This window comes from Leptonychotes weddellii, chromosome 13 (genome assembly GCF_054177405.1).
Source record: "Leptonychotes weddellii isolate Sample4059 chromosome 13, ASM5417740v2, whole genome shotgun sequence".
NCBI lineage: Eukaryota > Metazoa > Chordata > Mammalia > Carnivora > Phocidae > Leptonychotes > Leptonychotes weddellii.
Window position 1 is genome coordinate 34,590,046 of NC_138381.1, and position 18,453 is coordinate 34,608,498.

Sequence of the window (18,453 nt, forward strand, 5' to 3'; positions counted from 1 at the left end):
TTCCTTTAATAAATACCTACCACTTTCTACCTCAGAAATTGTCAGTATTGAGAACGTCACACTTTAAAATATTTTACCAGGTACCATCTTTCACTCCTTCTTGGGAACTTCCTGTCCTTAGCTAATAACAACTTATGCTTGTGAAAATATTTGATGTTTCAGAGTTGATGCTCATGGCTTGTTCTATATTCCAAACAACACAGGGTAAAAGGAAAGAATGATTTCAGATACAGCACGGCGTTTTACACATGTTCAGTGTTAGTATGATGCTTTTGATGTTTGTTTATCATGTAAATAGTTCCCTTTATTTGCAATCATGGCAAAAGAAATTGTTTTGAAAAGTGATTATAACTCCTTGCTCAAATTTAGAAGATGATCCAGATGTATGAAAACTGGAGAGACCAAGGAAATAGCAATGAAAATCACAGAGCATAAATGGATTTCACAAAATTTGTTGCCCTTTTGAAGAAAGAGTGATATATGACCAAACTTGGTTTTCATTTTCTTGGCTTTTATCGAAATCACTGTAGTGGCAAATAACTGATTTTAGCTAGGAAAATATTTTCGAAAGACTTTCTCTGATGAAAACACTCCAGGTAGAGAGTGAATCCGCTTGAGTAACAGTGGGGGCTCTGCTCCTGTTTTTGTCAGGCTTTGTCTCTAAAGCTGCCCGGACAACTTTGTTCTATTTGTTCTAAGTCGAGCAAAGTTGGCTGGGTTAGCCCTGGGCTAAAAAAAGTTAAAGTAAATCCTAATGTCTTATGAGAAAGACCGCCATGAAACATCAAGTAGAAACTGTGAAGAAGGCAGCAACCTAAGTTATTAGTCAAGACATTTTCTCCTCCTTTAACTTGCTCTGGGTCTATTAAAGCCATCTCTTTTGAAACGAGCTGCTAGGGGGCCAAGTAAACAGCGCAGGAGGAGGTTTCTGCGCTCTGGGACTTGCTGCCTCCCCATGTCACCCTGCATTGTTTACATTCGCTTTCCCCAGCCTCTAAGCAAGAGTTCATTTTATACTAATCCGTATTGTATTTACTTCTATTTTTAAATCCTCCGAAGCACACAGAACCACAATGGCTGAAAGAACAGAATGCTAATGGAAATAAAATATGTTGTAAAAATTATAGATAAAACCGAACTACTCATGCGAGATGAGGCTGTGATGCAGATGAGGAATATGATGCGAGAGGAATAAATGCGCAGATACAATAAATACACTAAGTAACATGCGGGAGGATTTTGTCCTCCAGTTTAATTTCGTATAAGAGACAAACAGCTTGGGACGGATGCCGCTAATCAGGTATCCTCTCAGAAAAGTGGACCATTTTCAAAGATCAAAGCGAGGAAGCACTTTGCCCAAGTTTTACATTGACCTGAAGACACGAATTACTGCATTCTTATTACTTCTTTCCAGTTTTCTTTCTTTTACTTGCACACACACCCTCACACACACTACTAAAGAACTAGAGAAATTCACAACGTTTTAGACTTTCAAATTAATAAAGGGTAAAATCAGAGGGGAGGGAGCTGGAGGCGGTGGGGAGGGGGTGGACAGGAGAAATTTGTCCGGTGTTCGTGGAGGGCTGGGGGTGGGGGCGCCGGTGAAATTCCACCCCGCAAGTTATGCTCCTGCAACAGAAGAGTTCAGTTTCATAGATTCGGTTGTGCCTTACCTGGTTTTGTAGTGAACTGCACCAACATGCCCCTAATTCTTCCCCTAAAGTTCTACATATGCTGAGAGCTATAGTATTTGACCTTACACATTTCCACAGAAGAAACTCCAAAGCAACCTTTAACTTCAATAAAACGCTGTGTTCATTCTTCCCCTTGTGCTCAACACACAGCAATCTAATACACCTCATCATGTGGTCTGTTGCCATGGTAGCAATGAATCCAGCTGCTGAAATACAAAAGACTGACAAAAAGTTGCCTTTTTCCCCCTCCACCCACCCTGACAAAGTCAGAGGGTTTTTTTTTTTCCGTATGACAAATCTAATTTGAATATGTTTCTGGTGCTGACTCAACTTCGTGAACAAGGAAAAAAAAAGAAAGAAAAACGAATGGCAGAGGTATAAGAATAAGAGGTCCCCTGAAGCCTTTAAACAAACGAAATAACTCTATGCATTTTTAAGTCGCCACTAATCCCTCAAGATACTGATCATTAGCTGCTACTTCTTCCAACCAAGTATTTTTAGGCGCCAGTTACTAACCCAATAGAAAAATGCAGCAATGATCTCACAGCTCCTTTAAATATATATATGAAGGTTAAATAATTCAGTCAACACGGATGCTGAAAACACACCAGTGTAGGAAGGGCTAGCCTCAAAGTGTTTTCCTAGAGCAAACTTTTAATCACAGCTCAGAGGTGGGAGGTAAAATTCTTCATTTTCTTTTCATCAAACCCTGTGTTTAACCACTATTTAAACAGATTAAGTCTCAGTCCTATTTCAAGTGATCAGAGATTTGGATCTGTAGTGACACAGCCTGGTAGAATCAACCAAACCATACTTGGGGGCTCTATCTTAAGAGTAGGAGTTTTGGAGTTGGGATACCAGCAACTCTGAAGAATCCTGGGACCCCCCGCCCCCCAAACCCATGGCTATGTAATTACGATTTAAGGAACCGCCTTCAGTTTATTCCCAGTACTTTATGGAAGCCTGACGGAAGCCCAGGCTTCACTTCGTGTCAGTTGTGGTCCCTCCTTCCCACCATGGGCGTCCTTCAGTTGCCGCTCTCCATCCTCCAGCCAGCAGGTACTTTGTCCCTCGGGTTCGCACTGCCACTCCCCTGCTTCCCCAGCTTTGCTTACTTTCCAAATTTAGCTCATATTTCGTAATAATTCATTGACATATCTGTTCTTTCTCTTTAGACATGGACTCTCCCAGGAAAGGGAATGGGGTCTTATTCATCTTTGTATACCATGTAACGAGCAAAGGGTTTGGCATAATGTAGGGCTCACTGGCTATTGCTTGAATGGATGAAGCAGGGAATGAATGTTTTGTGTCAGCACAGTGGAGGAAAGCTCAGCTCCTTCAGGGCTATGTCCACAGCATTCTCTGCCGTGGTTCAGCCCCTGAGGGGTTTGCACAGGCTCTTCCTTATTATTCCACGCTGCAAAGGGAGGCAGGCGAGAGTAGCTCTTAAGAAGAGCAACCATGGAGTTACTTGGATGTGGGTTTGAAATCCGGCTCTTACCCAGGCTAGCTTTGTGATCTTGGATAGATCATTTAACCTCTCTAAACCCCAGTTACTCTTTTGTAAAATTTCTACTTTAAAGAGTTATGACAAAGGATTAAATGAGCTAGCCCAAGGAAAATACCAAGCACTGAGCTTGAAACATAGTAAGTGCTCAACAAATTACCGCTAGTGTTGTTCAGCCAAACTGTTTATGAGTTTTGAACAAGACGGACAACAAGAAAACTCATTGATGCCTGACTTTCCCTTGCTGATAAAACTGTCATTTTCAACCACATACACATTTTCAATTATATGCTTCATAATATGAGCATAATACAGTGACCATTTCAGGCACCTAGCCAGGATTGCTCACTCCCACTTACAAACCATCTAGAGGAGGTGACCACTCAAAAGGTTTTACATATTCCCAGTGTGAAATGGGCTGTAAAAAGACTTTTAAAGTTGGTAGTCGATTAAAAAAATCTTTTTAATATGAAAAACATGAAGTAAAGCAGTTCATTTCGATATTTATATCAAATTTTCAAGAAGTGGCCTATATGTCATTTATTAGCAGTTTTTTTTTTCAAGTTAAAATGGGGTATAAGAATTGTCATATAAAGAGCCTCAGAATAGAAATTATGTACAGAGATCACATTTTTAACAATTTACCGGTGTTGGCTTAACAGCAGCCTTTGAAAGGTCACCTTGATCAGTAACGAGGGCTGTAAAGGGCTCACCACCACAGAATTTTTAGCTGCTTTTCTCCACAGTCATCTAACTCAGGAAATTACCAGACACCAAAAGCCAATTGAATGGGAAAATTAGCATTAAAATCCCTTTGAAGCCTTATAGTGCAAAGAAGCAGCCAGGGGTTAAAAAAAAATACACCAAAAAAACCAAAAACCAAGAAACAACAACAACAAAAACAAAACAAAAGCCTGTGGTGGAAAAAAGAACTTTAACGGCAGAAAGTTGCTATAAAATAGAATAAAATGAATGTTGTGCATTGCAAGATTTCTCTATCATTAAAACAAAAAGCCCTATAACAAATCAGTAGAGATTATTAAAATAGCTTTGGCACTTGCTACAACTCCGAAAAATCCTTCAGTGTTGTGGCTCATGACGACATAGTCCTATAAAGCGTGTCAGTGAGGCAGAACAGGCCAAAAAGGCAAGAAGCATATACATTGGAAAGTGAGAGCCCCTTAATCCTCTTCAGGACCGTTGATGAAGGAAAGATGAATAGAACCACAATTTGAATAATTCATAATTACTCTCATGTGTGGCTAGCTGAATAGAAACTTTTTCCACTGCTTGTCTTCATTTCTTTGGGAGTCTTTACTTTGTGTCTTTTTCCTCCTACAGATGGGTTATGCATCTTACTGTTCCTCATTTTGTAAACTGAAGAGCCTATCATTTATCTAGTTAATGGAGACTACTCCTAGAGCATAACTACGATTAGCAAACATCCTTTGTCAGATGTTAAGCAACTTGTTTGATTCTCTCTCTCTGAAGCATTAGGGAAATATGATGTCAATATGTTTGGTTTCACAAAGTCTCAAATCCCCTTTTGCAAATGTGAAGATGAACTTCTTGCTCAGTGTGAACAAAATTTGTAACATGATCTGTGTTGGTGTGACCCACTTAATTTCATATGAAGAATCAAATCACTGAGGGAGAAACAGTCTTTGAGACATAATGCTTCAGAATGTACCCTGGGAAATTGTGCCAAGCCCGAGATCCACAGACCTGGTAGAGAGTTTACCAGGTTGTTTGCTTCACTGCTCTCTCTTCAGACACGAGGGCACCTAAAATCCCACACACTCAAGGTAACAACATGGGCTCAGTGGTCACACCCCTGAGTTAAACAGCATGGCTACCAAAAAACTGGCTGCTAATGTCAGTGAAATTAAAACAAGACAAAACAATTTGAATTTCTGCAAAATCAATGTTTTTCAGGCCACATTTTAAAATTGTTATTTTATAATACCACAGAGAGCTTTATGGTCAGGGCATGAGTTTAAATCAAATAAGAGAACTTGTTCACAGCAACAACAAAAAAGATTGTGATCTATTGAACAATTTTTGCAGGCGCATAGTTTCTTGGGCTGCTTTGAGCAGCTGACCTAAAAAATATTAATCGGATTAGTATCTATTCTACACGTGAAAATTTCTTATGAAAGAACAAGGCTATTGCAAGGCATCTCAGTTTATATAACTCAGTATCAAGATATTCTATTTTACCCTTAAGATGTTTTCAAAACATGCACTTCTCTTTTGAATTGTATTAACGGTGCTATAAATATCTGTTTCTAAATAGCACTGTGAATTGATGGCTACACATTCTCCAGATAACTTGTCGTGAACCCTGAATCACTTTGTCCTATTCACATATGGAAATTTATTCCCAAATTTCTGCTTTTGGATTTTTCATCTCTTCAAAATTCATAATTATACAGTTATAGTCTGGATTCTTCCTTAGTGAAAAACACACTTGGTTTTGAAGCTTAATAATAAAAAGTGACACCACGTGCCCATTTTCTCACTGAAAGGTAATATCACGAGTCCAATGTAGAGAAGTTGAAAAATATAGAAAGATTTATGAAATAACATTAAAACCACATAATTTAACTATCAGAGGTAACCAATATCAACATTTTGATGTATTTCTTAATCTTATATACTAAAAATCCTGGATAATTTGACTATAGTTTTCTTCGGCTTAAAGAAAGACATGTAAAATAAACACAGTATGATATTACAGATTCTTTGAAAATATTTTTTAATAGTTGCATAAAATTCCACTATTTGGATGTATCAGAATTCACTTAGCCATCCCTCGTTGTTAAATATATACTTAGTCTTTTCCAGACTTCTTTATATAAACGATATATCTTTGTATATAAATTTTTGGTTGTATCTTGGGTTATTTCCTTAGAATAGATTTCTGTGCAGGAGGCGGGAATTATTGAGTTTAACTTAGAAAACCTAAGCACTGAATTTTATTTTATTTTATTTCTTTTTTAAGCATAGCATTTTGGAATTGGAAGATCCATCCCTATAATTCAGTGTAATATTTCATTTTATTGATGAGGAAACTGAGGTGAGATAACTGGCTCTAAGTTCTGTCATGAATTCTTCTAGTGCAAGAATACAGACTGGGGTTCTTTGTGAGTCCACTTAGCTTTCTGTCATTTCATCCTGCTGACTCTCAATGGCAATTCATCTCTGAGCTGCTCCTTCCCAGTTCCGGTTTGGTATCCTCTGTGAAACTCCACCAGTATGCTCCAGAGTCCAAGGCAGGAATGGGAGTAACTTGGAGATGGGTAACACAGTTTTATTTTTTATTTTTTGGTCAGAGGCAATCCACATGGAGTGTCTCTACAGTCACCTTCCACTGAGAGCAAACAGAGTGGATACTGAGAAGCAGCAAATATTCTCTCAGGTCAAAATCTGTCCTGAGGAGAACAAAATGGAAAAAGATTCCAAGAGAGTTGAGAGGTCAGGATGCTCAAAAAAGTTGGTGATATAAAATTAGGCAGAGCTCTTTGATAGACCCCAAGTTCTTTGATGGCCTTGTATTCTGTGGGACAAACAGAAGATCTGTGGGATTTGAGTTGCAGACTGTTAGGTTACTTGTAGGGCAGGGGAATAAGTTACTTGTCTGGTCATCCTCTGTGACAATCCCATATCCTGGAAACCCAGGTGTGTTTGCACAGCCATGATGATGTCTTTGTTTGACAGAGTATATTCTTTCTCAGTTAGAGGGAACAGGGGAGAACATTTCTGAAAATCAGGTCTACCCATGAAGTCAAGGAAACAGGCATATTCCTGAGAACTCACTCTTGAAATAATTCATTTTCTTGGTCTGAATACTGAGTACACAGAGATTATTATTTCTTGGTCTCTTCCATGTGACTTGTTCTAAAATAAGATGACTTATTCTAATTCAATAAACTTTAATTAAGTGTCTTCTCAAACCACATATTGTATAGATGTAGGCAAAGAATATAAATAGCCCACAACCTAGATGGGGAGATAAGAATATGGATAAAGAAAATATAGCTGTAGATATAATATATGAAAAAAATATAACTGATTTGAGAGTAGATAGATAATTTAATTAGGTCAGTTTAAGCAGAACATTTGAGGGGGGTGGAAATCACCCAATCAGTGTGCTCCAAAGCTCGGAAAGCAGTTGGCTGTTGGGATATTAGGTGTGTTTTCTCAGATTCTTTTACTCTGTGTTTGGGTACTTGGACTAAATTCGCACAGTATACATGCTAAAGCTCTGTGGAGGGATGCCTGATGTACCCTAAGAGCATATTCAGTGACCAAGATTAGATGTAGGAGTGATAGAAGCTACTGAATTTCTCCCTCCCCTGTAATGTACTCCTGGGAAAGGATAAGTAATTAAGTAGTTGGTGGCAAGGTGAGGGGGCATGATGGGTAGTAGCTGCTTCTCCAGTAATATGTGTATGTATATCGTAGGTAATGAAGGAGAGATTAGGAAGCAAGTTCAATGTCATGCACCCTGTAAGCGCTCAATAAAAGTTAATTATTGGTGCCAATTTTGATAAAAATAAAGGGTATTATAAAATGAAGCAAGTTAGGAGAACAATTAAAGGTAAGACTAGAGGAGCAGAAATTATTAAGGGAAAACACAGATTGAACAGCTGGAAAATGATGTAAGGTGATTTAGGGGGAAAGATTAAAAAAAAAAAAAAAACATAGGTGGTTAAAGAGAACACATAGAAAAATCATCCAGGAGGTACAAGAGAGAGAATACTGAAGAAATACACAATGGGAAAGTTGTTTGAGTAAGTTAAGACAAGTGACAAACCAATGTCTGAAATGTCATTCTATATACCTAAATGAATTCCATCACTGGAATGAATGAAGAAGGTCCATTTGATAGTTAAATACATTTTATATAAATTGACCCATAATATAAAGATATCGGGCACTTTGGACCCTTCTGGGTGTCTCTGATGGGAAACACTGCATCAGTAAGCATCATTCATCTGACATGTCAAACGTTCCCATATATGACGCTAGGGAGTTCATGGTTATCCTTGCTCCATACTTCACACTGGTTAATTCTCCATCAGGCCACTGCATTCTGTTTAGAGTCTCACAGTGACATGTGAAATGGGGAAACTGGAGAAAGCATTGTACAATGGTGGACAATGAACAGGAAGGGAAGTAGCACAGAAGCCTGAGAGGGAGGCACTTAAGCGTTTGAAAGGATATCTGCACATAAATAATAGTGAGCAGGTGTTCCTCATTTTTTACTGAAGGCACCACACTTTGTGTTTGCCAGGTGAGACATCAGAAAGGACTCCTGACATAATCTCAGACTTACAGCATGTAAGTAATATGAGGCAGAGAGGCATTAGCTTCTACTTTGTTCATCACAGATAAATAGCCTTTTTGGAGGATGTCAGCCACTCACGTTCATTATACATGTAAAGACACTTTACATCCCAGTGAAGACATAGCTTTGTGTTTATATGTTCCTACACACACATTGAGAAGACAGAAACCTTAAGTCATACATCAGATCCTGTGGCTTGGATTGCCCCTCTCCCCATACTATCATACTTGTAGCAATAATATACAAAGTGTTAAAGACAAACACTATTTGTTTTATCTCTTCAGGCTTTATGATATCTTTGATAAACATTGTAACCAATTAAAAGATGAAAGTAATCAAAAGTATTTTCTAACCACTTATAATCTCACCAGCCACAATTGATATTTTTGTTATTTACCTATTCATATCTGTCTCTAAGTACCTGTGTAGCTTGATTTTAAAATGATTGTTGAATGGGTGAAATAGGCAATCGGATTAAAGAGGACACTTATCACGGTGAGCACTGAGCCATGTATAGAATTATTGAATCACTGTGCTGTACACTTGAAACAAATATAACACTGTATGTTAACTATACTGGAATTAAAATTAAAAATTTAATAAATTAAAAAAACACACAGAAATGCACTTCAAGAATGATAAAATATAAATAAAAATGCAAAAAAGAGAAATAAAATAAAATGGATTGTTACTTTTAAAACTGTAGCATTTTCCATATCCTAAGGAGGCTATAGCCCTCATGACTATCTTTGAGAAAGAATGCTCTTTTTTGGGAATAAACTTTAATGGGCCTACTGTTTATATTATAAACTAGTCTGCAAGTAAGTGACGAAGGAAGAGAAATTAAGCCACCCTATGTAACAGAGAAAAATGCTCCCTTCTTTATGGGTGGTATAGCTGGAAAACTGTGAGTTATTAACTGGAAAGAGGAGGGTCTGGTGACTAGAGCCACGGAGAATGGGTGCTAAAGTTCTGGACACAGGGAGCAAGGTCCAGGTCATAGGGAATTCCTATCTGTAGGGGAAGCAGGTTCTAAAACAGGGTGGCCCAGGAGGAGATGGCCCCAATATGGGATCCCTTCTGAAGGGTATGACTCTGGTCTAAGGAATAATGATGCTGATGACTAATTTTAATATTCTGACTTGTGATATCTCTGTTATCATCAAGATTTTAGGAAAGCTTTGAGAATTGCTCTTAGCTTCACAGTGAATAATTAAGTCTGTGTCCATGCTTGGAATGGGGGTATGAAGAAAGAATATGCTCTCTGAGAAAGTGGTATTTGAGATGACACCTGTGAAGAATGGGAAGGAGTCTAAGCAAAGGGAAGAGCATGTGTGAGGTCCCTGAGAGGGGAGAGAGCCTGATGTTTTCAAGGAACACCAGAAGAATAGTGTGGTTGGAGCACTTATGCACAAAGGGCAGAGGGTCATGTCATAGGAAAGTTGGCAGACCAAGGCTATGGAGGGACTCTAAAATTTATTCTAAGTACAGTGGGAAGGTTTTATAGGATTTAAAACATAAGAATAACATAATCCAACTTTTATTTTTTTATTTTATTTTTTTGTGCCAAACTTTTCAGAATCTTTATTTTATTTTATTTTTAAAATTTTTTATTATTATGTTAATCACCATACATTACATCATTAGGTTTTGTATCAAACTTTTATTTTTAAAAGAGTGTCCTGGCTATGGTGTGGAGAATGGACAGGAGAGGGGCAAGAGTGTTTAAAGTGCCACCAGTCTGAGGGCCAACTTTTGATTCTGAACTAAAATGTTGACAGTGGAGAAAGTGAGAAGTGCATACACTTAAAATATATTTTGGAGACTGAATTGACAGGACTCAGTCACACATTGAATGAAGGAAGATGAGTGAGAATAGAATGTAAAGAAGAACTCTCAGCATTATAATAATAATATGGAGGTGCCATTTACTACAGAGCAGAAGCTGGATGCAGGAGCATGCTGAGGGAATGCAACATGGGGTAAGGCAAAGTGTTGAATTTGAAATGGCTCTGAGTCAGTTAAGCAGTAATGTCACACAGGCTGTGTCTACATCTGCCTGAAGCCCTAAAGATAGGGGTCGAATGGAGATGTACGGGTGAGAGCTGTAGGTACAAGAGACTTTTTTTAAAGCCATGGGAAAAGGAGAACATACGTGGAGAAGCATACCCAAGACTCCTCTCTCCAAGACAGAGGGTCAGGGAGGTAAGAGGAAATCCGTGTGACTGTGTTTTTATGGAAGCTAAATGGGAGTTCTTCAGGAGGAAGGGGTGGTCTTTGAGTTGAAAGCTACTGAGAGGTGGAGTAAGATGAGAATGAGATAAGTATTCATTAGCTTTAGAATATGGCAATAATGACCACCTTAATAAAAACCTTTTTCATGAAATGGTGAGGGACAGAACAATGAGGGGTAAGGAAGTGGAGTCAGGCTGGGTAAACGATTTTTTTTTTGGAGAAAATTGGATCTGTAGGGGAGCAGAAGTAGGGCAGCAAGTGAAAGGAAACATGAAATCAAGGGACTATTTCAAATATAGGAGACTCCAGAAAATATTTACATGCTGCAAAGAGTGGTCCATCAAAGGCAGAGACTGATGATGTGGGAGAGAAAATGGCTGGTTGCATGTGTGCAGTCCTAAGGGGTAAAGGGGGACAAGATACAGAGTACGTGTGGAGAAATTGCCTCTCCTGTGACATGAGGGAAGAAGGATGCAGATAAGGGTATATGTGTACATTTCCATGTGTACATGGAAAGAAGGAGTTCCTATCTAGTGACTTCTATCATCTCAATGAAATAAGAAGCAAGGTTGCTAGCTCAGAATGAGGAATGGGGAAAAGAATTTTGATGCAAGGGGAGAAATAATGAGCTAATCATTATGGAGAGTAGGAGAGTGAGCTGACTACAGAGATAGTGGGAGAGCCATAGAGTGTTGCAAGCACATCTGATGTAGTGATCATGAGTCTAATGCTCAGTTGTGTGGCCTTCTTTAACAAAGCTCAGCCAAAAAAGTATGGGTAAGTCAAGTAAGGGGTTTCATCTACCTGGCTTGGCTATCGCCTGGTGAATATAATGGGAGGAAAGACATGCAAGGGAGTTGAAGGTACATAAAAGGCAATGGACCATGGAATATAACCAGGCAAAGAATGAAGTAAAGACAGGAGGTAGTTACTGGACAGTGAGAAAGAACCAGGACAAAAAGATTCTGTAACAAACACAAAGAATTCCAAGTGTGGAGATCAGAACAAAAGAGCTGGAAGGGTAGGATGTGGTGTTTGGAGAGGGGGATATCTTGCTTGCTTTTCTGATGGTGGACGTGCTTCAAAGAAGTAGATGGCTGAGGTCAAATGGAGGGATTTATTTCTGGATATGAGGAAGGTATTGATTGGATCATCCATGGGTATACTGAAGTTACCAAGAATATAGCACGTAAGCAGCACTAATCAAAGTTCTGTAGGAAACAGAGCTAAGCAATTTTCCTGTGATCTATGGCTGGGTAGATTTTGTATGATGGGAGGTGCTGGTGGCTTTCCTCATCATTGCATTGAGAGAGCCTGTGCCCCAGCCACGTGGAAACTCTTGCCATGTCCTTATCTGCCAACTTTTTCTTTTTTTTTTTTTTAAGATTTTTATTTATTTATTGAGAGAGATAGTGATAGAGAGAGAGCATGAGAGGGGGAGAGTCAGAGGGAGAGGCAGACTCCCCGCCGAGCAGGGAGCCCGATGAGGGACTCGATCCCTAGACTCCAGGATCATGACCTGAGTCGAAGGCAGTCGCTTAAACGACTGAGCCACCCAGGCGCCCCATCTGCCAACTTTTTCTTTTCTCCCTGTGAGCCTCTTTTTTGAGTGAAGAGACCTTTCCCAGAAAACTCCCTATATTTCTTTCCTAAGGACATTATAACAAATGATCACAAACTTGGTGGCTTAAAAATAATAGAAATCTATTGTCTCATGGTTATGGAAGAGAATGCGTGTTAATTCAGAGAATGGTTTCGCTTTCCACTCATAATTCCCTTGACCTGGTCCTTCACATGGCCTAACATCTGCTGCCTTTCAGCACTTCCAGAGACGGCAGCCCTACTCCCCCCCTCTCTCTCAAATAAATAAATACATCTTTAAAAAAAAAAAAGACTGAAATATCTTCCCCCCCCCAAACCGATCAAACAGAACCATACGCATTTGGAAAAAGCTGTTTGAGAGCATAAGTCCTAGCAGACATTTCATTCTCTATTCTGTAGAAAGTATATCAAAGACGTTAGGATCTGGTCTTGTTGCTTTTTCAGTCATTCTCTTGTCCCCTATCACATCATCGAGAAGAACATTATATTATATGCTAATTCTCATTTTTATGATTTAATGAGCTACTTCTGAGAAAGTACTGTTTCACCAGCCCGTTAGAAACGTCTGGAATGGCTAGTGCTGAATTGAGGCTTAGGTCATCCAGCTGAAACTAATGTCAATGTTTTAGTTATTCATTTGTGTTCTTCAGCCTCTTGGACACACCTCCACTGGTTACTAGGCAACCACAGCTTACTGCAGTTAGTATATATTAAGCAGGAACTCTATGTGTGAGTTTGGAAAGGATCTGAATATTTTATTTTTTTTAAGATTTTTTAAATTTATCTGCGAGAAAAAAATGAGAGACAGAGAGCATGAGAGGGAGGAGGGTCAGAGGGAGAAGCAGACTCCCTGCCGAGCAGGGAGCCCGATGCGGGACTCGATCCCGGGACTGCAGGATCATGACCTGAGCCGAAGGCAGTCGCTTAACCAACTGAGCCACCCAGGCGCCCTGGATCTGAATATTTTAATGAGAAGGCAATCATGAGCTGAACCAGACTATTATCTTAGTTATGAGGTAGGACAAAATGTGGGGACTTCACTATTTTTCAGAACGTGGACTAGTAACACTTTACTAACAAGCCTTCATGCTTACAGGTGTAACCGTCTACACAAGCGCCTCAAAGCTGGAGGATATGGAAAACCTCAAAGGAGTCCTTTTTATCAGATGGAGGAATTCTTGTTAAGAACTGTGTTTAGGACAGGGATTCACAAACTCTGCTTCTCAGGCCCTTTTGCTCTTTGGACGGTGGGGAGGGAGAATCCAGGGGAGAATGGGAAGGTGTTTATATTAGGGTAATTTTTACCACTGTACTTAATGTCTGCAAATGTTTCTTGCCAAAGAGAATTCAAAGCGCTGTGGGAATGTGCCAGGGATTCGGTGGTGGTATGCTTTGTGTTAGTCCTGGTGGCAGTGTTGGCCACGTAGGAGGTACGTGAGCCGAGCAGGGCTCTGTCTTGCGGGTATAAAACAGAACTCTCCTGAACTGAGGTCATAAGAGGCTCATTTGCAGTGACTGAATGGGAAGAATGTAGCCTTCTCTGGAACATGATAAGGCTTTTTTAAATCTCCAAATGTGCCTTCTGTGGATGCTACTACTCTGGGAAGAAATTCAACTTCAGAAGGGAAACCTTATGTAATACTAGAGTTGTTCGTACGCATCAGGAAGGGATGGTGTCATAATAAGAACACGCTCTTAGAAAAAGACAGCCACCTTCCTTATCTATGCAGCTAGAACTGGAAGAAAAATTATGGCAAGTATTTATTTGAGTCTGAACATGTATTATACACACACAAAAACACAGAAAAACTTCCAGCCCACTGTTATGGAACTGTAAGGAATGACAGCAAAGAGAGCTAAGTTATTCATCTATTTTGATCATTTGAAACTATCAGATTCACGGTGGAAGATTTTGCTGAAATAAACTGTACAGATTTAAAAGTCAGGTTTTGAAAGTTACAAAAATCAATTGATGGTTGAAATACAAGCTAAAACAATAAACTGTCACTCATATGAATGCACTAACATTGAAACATATTATGATTAACTTTTGTAAACACATCATAATCCTTAGTGTTCGATATGAAAGCATTGTTCCATCCATTCTTGTGATGATCACAGTTTTAAAAATCATACTTACATGAAGGTAAATAGCATCCTGCAAACTCTTCTGGGAAATTAAAGGGGAAATCGGCACACAAAATGTAACTCAACAGGCAGGGATATAAGCTGGGGCTGTGAATAGAAGTCTTATTTTTTTCAAAGATACCATATATTTATTTTCATCAAAGATAGGCACTGTAGTGTGCACATGCTACTCGTATTCTTTTTTTAAATTCTTTTTCACTCTGTAATATGAACAAGTTATCCATAAAACAGCAGTAGACCAAAGACACCAGGCCTGTATCTTTTTGTTTTTTTAATAGATGGGGTATTTATAGATTTTACTATTTTACATTTTTTTAAGAAACGAATATGTTACAAGCACTTCAGCTGTCATTTTTAGAGTCACATTCTGCCTGTCAGCGCCTGGACTATTCTGGTCTTCCCATTCAAGGGCAGTTTAGGGCTTGTGTGCTGGGGTCTCCTACATGCGTGCTCCAGACAATAAGCAGGATGTGAGCCGGGAAGGCATTTCTGCTTTTGCTCAGCTGTATGTCCAACACCTAGCAAAGCTCCTGATAGTTCTCAATAAGTACTTGATGAATAGTAAATCTACTTCTTTGTATTGTAAATAAAACCCAAATCAACCTTGTTTTCTTAGTCTTTCCTTACATGTAGAAACTCCTCTTGGAGGAAAATAAGATCAAGAATATAGTAATACTGGCTAGTTGGTTGTATGATGGACAGGAGTTAGGTGGTAGGAGACTCATCAAGGTCCTAGTTGTGACTTTGCTGCTAATTTAGGGGGTTGTACTTAACCTCTCGGCCTCAACTTTCTCAAATGTAAAATTAAGACTTGCCATGGTCTCAATGTTTGTGTTGTCCTGAAATTCATATGTTGCAGTCCTAATGCCCAATGTGATGGTATCAGAATGTGGGGACTTTGGGGTTGCTTACGTCATGAGGGCGGTGCCCTCATGGGTGGGAGTAGTGCTTCTATAAAGGAGGCCTAATAGGGCTCCCTAGCCCCTCCTGCATGTGAGGACACAGAGAGCAAGTGCCTACTTTGAACCAGGAAATGGGCCCTCACCAGAATGTGACCATGCTGGTGCCTTGATCTTGTACTTCCCAGCCTGCAGAACAATGAGGAATAAATCTCCATCCTTTATAAGCTACCCAGTCTCTGGTATTTTGTTATAGAGGCTTGAATGGAGTAAGACAGGGGTCCAAGTTAAATAATCTGAAATATCCTTTCTGATGCTTAAATCCTGTGATTCTAAGACATAATCTGTGGCAAATCAAAGTAGGATGTTACCTGAAATAATTATGCCTTCTTTATCTCAGGCTCCCAGGTGCCTAGCACAGAGCCAGGGAACATAGAGATGTGTAATATATATTTAAAGAACAAATGAGTGAATGATCATCATAGGTATAAATGTGGCCTAAACATCATCAGGATTTTTCACCAGTGGAAGAAACCCTTTTCTATGGATACTGACTTTTGCAATTAAAATGAAGTCAGAGATTGGTTTTTGCACATTTTGAGTTTTATTCATACCAGTTATTATTCTTATACATGATATTTGAATAGTGTGATGTTTAGAAAAATTCAGAACACACTTATGTACTCTTTTCAGAAGGGCCAACTGTGTCATGTCTATGGAATTTTTTATTTTGCATCCCAAACAAACTTTTTATAATTAATTATAAATATTCATTTCATGCATATTCTTAAGGAGAAAAAAGGAGACAGAAATTCTTGCCTTCAAAAGCCCCCAGCATTAGTGGTGTTCTACCTAACGTATAGCCCTAAAATTCTATCAGTCGACAGCGTTAGACATCATTTCCGAGCTTATGCTCACATCAGTACGTGAGGTTTTTGCATAAGTAGTCTCAGAACCACAAGGCACTGTACCTTTTAAACTCTCGTTGAACAGAAATAGTGCTAATTTTAGCATGAGCCTAAACACAAACTTATTTGCCAATGAGAAAAAGATCTGTAGACTTATAAAGAGCTTACTCCTCAGGAAATATTTTAAATGGAAAATTCTAGGATTATCTTACATACATCTTCTTCTCAGATTAAATTGGAAAGCTCTTTTAGTGAGGCAGTTTGCTGCAGTGAAAAGATATGACTTCACACTCTCATTCTGCCACTTAGGAGAAATGTGACATTGGCAAGTTACCTACGCTCTTGGAACCCTAGTTTTCTTATCTGAATAAGGAGGGAAACAATAGCTAATTTGAGAGGATATTATGAAAATTAAATTAGATAATGTTCATGGAGCATCTGCTTTGGTGCTTGGCACAGTGGCACCAGATCCCCTCTGTAAGGTGCCCTGTCCCCTAAGGGAGCTCTAATGCTGGACGAAGTACTATGATCTTCACCACACTCGAAGCACTCAAGCATATTTCAAACTATGCCCTCCAGACTTCATTCAAAACCAAAACAGGAGACCGCTGTGAGCTTGGCACAGGTGATTCAAAGATAAAGAAAAGACTTGGCATTTGTCCTTGATGAAAATTTTAGAGGGAAGATAGACAGATAACAGGAGAAATGGCATGAGGCTGTGAGGGATTGAATGAGATCCCTTTTCTTTCTCTTGTCTACAATTGGAGCTGATCTGGTAATGGCCCAAAGGGCTATATGAAGTCAGAGAAAGGCCGATGATAACCGGGGACCCAGGAGGAGGTCATCACTGACTGGGATACTGCAAGTCCCTGGAGAGTGCCTGTGTGCACTTGGGTGAGGGGTTTGCAGAGGAATAATGAATAGCAGGAGCATCTAGGCAGAGGAGCCAGCATGAACAAAAGTAAAAGCTCAAAGAGCACAGCTTAGAGAAGGCAGATCAGATGATTCCTGTGCTAGCAAAGACCAACTGATGAGGGGCGAAGGTAGGCCCTGAAACTCAAGAGGTCTGTTGTGCCTGTATTATGACACACTACGGAATACATGAGATGGATTTTGTTCGCAGTTGATGGGGCAGCCAGCACTGGCTTTGAGATCTAAGTGGCCTAGGGTAAGTAGATCATATTGGCTCCTGTTCAATGGGCACCTGCTATGTACCAGGAACTGTGCTTTGTTGTTTTATGGATCTTCTTTTCTAGCCTTCACGACAAATCAAACATAACTTTTCAGGGAAGGATCTAAGGCTCAGAGAGGTCAAGTAACTCGCTGCTCAAGATTACATGTTCTTTTTTTTTTTTTAAAGATTTTATTTATTTATTTATTAGAGAGCGAGCGAGAGAGAAACAGCATGAGAGAGGAGAGGGTCAGAGGGAGAAGCAGGCTCCCCGCTGAGCCGGGAGCCGGATGTGGGACTCGATCCCAGGACCCTGGGATCATGACCTGAGCCGAAGGCAGTCGCTTAACCAACTGAGCCACCTAGGCGCCCAAGATTACACGTTCTTAAATGGAGCAAATGAAATAAAAGGAGGAAAAGAATTTTTAAAATATGAATTTCAGATTAAACCATTAAAGCATGGGAATAATGAAATTTGAGTGTAAATTAGGAAGTTGATTTAGACGGTCATGTTTTAAAAGAAAAGGAGAATAGGAACACTGAAAGAGGGAATTTGTGGTTCAAAGTGAGGCCATTCAAGATTAGGGTGAGATCTCTTCATACAGGCATGTTTTGAAATGATGTAAGGTTTTTAATAATAAAAAGTGTTGCTTCTGTGTTTGAAAGTTACTTCACGATTATATTTCACGAGAGAGAGTGAGCATAATAATTAAGTGTGCAGGGTCTGAAGCCAGGCTGTCTAGATTTGAATTTTTACCCCCAACTTAACCTCAGCAGATGATTTAACTACACTGGGCCCTAATTTCCTTATCTTTAAATAAGGAGATATAATATTACCGATGTCATAGGATTGTTTAAGCACGAAATGAAGTATATGTCTATACAGAATAGTGTTTGGCATAAGTAAGAATCAGTAAGCATTAGGGTGCCTAGGTG

The 18,453-nt window shown here is 39.4% G+C and overlaps 1 protein-coding gene across 23 annotated transcripts in view; it reads right to left on the reverse strand.

The window, feature by feature from the left end:
• DTNA (dystrobrevin alpha) overlaps positions 1 to 18,453 on the reverse strand; it is a 340,345-nt gene that overhangs the window by 157,296 nt on the left and 164,596 nt on the right. Inside the window, exon 1 of one of the 23 annotated variants that reach the window (XM_081801402.1) lies at positions 1,674 to 1,865. The exons of the other annotated variants lie outside the window; for them this stretch is intronic. The gene's annotated coding sequence lies outside the window, so the exon portion shown is untranslated. Of the gene's footprint in view, positions 1 to 1,673; positions 1,866 to 18,453 lie in introns of those variants that run through there. 23 annotated transcript variants of the gene reach the window in all.